This window comes from Myotis brandtii, unplaced genomic scaffold (assembly GCF_000412655.1).
Source record: "Myotis brandtii unplaced genomic scaffold, ASM41265v1 scaffold17, whole genome shotgun sequence".
NCBI classification, from domain to species: Eukaryota; Metazoa; Chordata; class Mammalia; order Chiroptera; family Vespertilionidae; genus Myotis; species Myotis brandtii.
In genome coordinates this window covers 7,915,544-7,919,315 of record NW_005356259.1, presented here as the reverse complement: position 1 = coordinate 7,919,315, position 3,772 = coordinate 7,915,544, and positions in this window count along the sequence as shown.

The window sequence follows — 3,772 nt, the reverse complement described above, 5'->3', positions numbered from 1 at the left end:
CATAGAAGAGATTAAATGGTTTTTCCAAGATCTACAACTGGTTAGAGGAACAGTCAAGGTTAAGCCCCAGATCTCTATAGTATCCTGACATCACAGATGCCATCTGGTCCTGAAGGTGGGGAGAATTATTCTAGACTGATGTGCTTTGGATGGTGGAATTAGAAAACTATCTGGGTTGATAGTTTGCTTTGGATGGAATAAAAACCTATTCTTTTTTTTAAAGTAGAATATTTAAAGTCTATTTTATTTTGTAATATGTCATGTACTGTCATTGATCCTGGTTCCATGGTGTTGTTATATGCATTTAGTCTGTATTTTATAGAAACAAACTGCAAAAGATCACTACCTTAAGACTAACAATTTAGAAAGCAAGATAATTCAAAATTATTAATTTGGCTTTTTTGAAAATAGAGTTTGGCCCACAATAAATGTCTCCCGTAAAGAAGCAGAAAGTGGAATCTGTGAATGGCTTGATGAAACTATTTAGAATTAAAGGATCTTGAAGCTGCAAGGGATCACAGATCAGCCAATCCAGCCCTTTATTTTACAAAAAAAAAGGAAACTGAGGCCCATCAAGTTTACCTAAGGCACACAAACCAATAAGTGGCAGAGCTGGGGTATGTAGGACTCTACAAAAGACTGTCCTCCTTTCCTATTTAAGTGAAGTCTCTCTTAGAGAACATTGGGATAGAATCACGATGACTTCATCAATTTTTGTAAATTTTTGTAGAATTTCTAACGTATCCAAATCTTGAATACAGTACATTGATTCACTTATTTGTCAAGCACTGATCATTGCCATGACCTTGTCTATATGATAGTTCTCAAAAATCAACATCAACTTAAAATGACGTATTAATCTTACCTAATAATAGACAAACATGTAAATTGACCATCCCTCCACTATGCTCACCAGCCAATCAGGAGAGTATGCAAATCTACCCAACAAAGATGGTGGTTAATTTGCATACATAGGCACCAAGAAGCTGCGGAGCAAAGAATGAAGGCTCTGGCTGGAGCAGTGAAGGCCTGGGTCTCGGGTGCCAGAGGAAAACTGGTGCCGGCAGCCAGGGGAAGGGAAGGCCTATTGCACGAATCTCTTCGTGCAACAGGCCTCTAGTGTGGTAATAAAAAGCAACAGTAGCCCTGGCCGGTTTGGCTCAGTGGATAGAGCGTCGGCCTGTGGATTGAGGGGTCCCGGGTTCGATTCCGGTCAAGGGCATGTGCCTGGGTTATGGGCACGTCCCCAGTGGGGAGTGTGCAGGAGGCAGCTGCTTGATGTTTCTCTCTCATCGATGTTTCTAACTCTCTATTCCTCTCTCTAAAAAATCAATAGAATAGATATTTTTGGGAAAAAAAAGCAACAGTAAAATTAAGGGGAATTATCTTTATTACTTAAATATGAGTGCTACATTTTGGTATCAAATGTGAAATGGCAAAGAAAAATGACATCCATATTAATGGGAAAAGTGGAAACGGGCAAAGAGTGGTCCTCAACTTTGTTTGAAAGAGAAGCAAAGGATGGCTGCCCTGACACATGGAGATCTAGCTCTCAGGGAAGGTTGGGGGGGACCATGGTTCTTTCTCTCATACCTATTTAGGTAATTTATGCATTGTGTTTTTAACACTGTTGTTTTTTAAGAGTAGATAATTCAAAATATATGGCAGTACTATGGATAAAGGCACTACAGTGATATTACCATTAAAGAAGCATCTGGGAAGAGCATTTCATCATTCAGTCTTGTTAGATGTATCCTCTTTTCAAGTTGGCTTCTTCTAAAGTTTTCATATGCAGTGTACTGTGTCTTTCAGAATTTAGCAATGCCATTTACATGCCTCTCTAAAATGGTGTTTTTAATTGTTATTTTAAACAACTCTCCCTTCTCCATGGGTGATTCTGTCCTGTATTGTTTTTACATAAATGTCTAAGTGCAATGATTTTTTGTCAATTAAAAAATTTTGTTTCGTCGTTCTATTAAGTAGCTGACAATGTATCAGAGAGTAAAGACCAGCACATGGCCACTGGCTTTTTCTGCCTTTTCTCCTTTGACTCCTGCTGTTTTGTGTGCATGTTGTAGGGCTTTCATTGTTTGCAGCTCTGACTCTGTCCCTCAGGGCCTGCTTGACACATTTGATGCAGAAAAGTTCCTCCCTTCCCCCTGTTGCCATTTGCACAGTGGTTTGCCTGTAGCTCTCCTGGCCCTTATTCCATGGTTGTCTGGCAGGGATGAGAGCTGTTGTCCCCTTGATCCTTGTATTTGACCTTGACTAATCCAGTGCTCCCAGACTTCCAGCCATAGCCCATTCTGTGGGGTTGTACTGGAGGAGTCTTACGGCATGGAGGTGCTTCTCTGAGCTCTTGAACCTGAGTCTAATGTGCTTTTTTAAAAATATATATATATATTTTATTGATTTTTTTACAGAGTGGAAGCGAGAGGGATAGAGAGTTAGAAACATCAATGAGAGAGAAACATCGATCAGCTGCCTCCTGCACACCTCTCACTGGGGATGTGACCATAATCAAGGTACATGCCCTTGACCAGAATCGAACCTGGGACCTTTCAGTCCGCAGGCCGATGCTCTATCCACTGAGCCAAACCGGTTAGGGCTCTAATGTGCCTTTTTAGCCACTTCGTTTAATTGTTGCTTGCTGGCCTGGCCAGTGTGGCTCAGCGGTTGAGCATCAAACTATGAACCAAGAGGTCGTGTTTCGATCCCGGTTGCTGGCAGGATCCCCAGTGTGGGGCGTGCAAGAGGCAGCTGATCGGTGGTGATTCTCTCTCATCATTGATGTTTCTCTCTTCCTCTCCCTCTTTCTTCCTCTCTGAGATCAATAAAAATATATTTGAAAAAAAGCAAAAAACAGTTGATTGCTGGTGATACTATTGACACTATTTCTTTGTTTTAATATCTGACATATTTCTTTACAATCTTCATTACCAGAGCAACTCTATGGAAAAGCACATTTTCAACCACAAGATTTTTTTAAAATACGTTTTTATTTTTTTTAGAGAGAGAGGAAGGGAGAGGGATAGAGGGATAGAAACTTCTATGAGAGAGAAAAAGCATCAATCAGCTTTCCTCTGAATGCCCCCTACTGGGGATGGAGCCTGCAACCTGGGCTTGTGCCCTGACCAGGAATTGAACCGTGACCTCTTGGTTCCTGGGGCGACATTCAACCGCTGAGCCACACCGGCTGGCAAAACACAAGATTTTAATATGCCTTCTGAATTTGTCACAGAGGGAGAGATTATGAGGATGGCTCATGCAATTATGAAGGCTGAGATCCCATGATCTGCATCTGTAAATCTGAGACCCAGGGGAAGCTGCTGGTATAATTTAGTCCAAATCCAAAGGCCTGAGAACCAGGGGAGCCAATGGTGTAAGCCCCAGTCTAAAGGCAGGAGAAGATGAGGTAAGACCCCCCCACCCCCCAGCTCAAGTAGTAAGGCAGGGACAAAGGGACAAATTCCTCCACCTTTTGTTCTGTTCAGGATTTCAAGGTGTCATGGGACTAACGGTCCGTTTGCCTGTGCTCATCAAAGCCCCATAAGGCAGGAACAGGAGCTTGCAGCAAGGAAAGCAAGGGTCTATTTTTAGGAAGTGGCCCAGCCCAGAGTCACAGGTGAGCTAATGCACAAAGACCTGGCTCCTCGATGGCTTCCAGGGGATTGATATATAGGGGAAAATCATTAATCATGACAACAAGGGATTTAGGGTTGTGGTCAGGGTCCTGGTCTCTCTTGATTGGTCAGTGCTGGGGTGAGGGTAG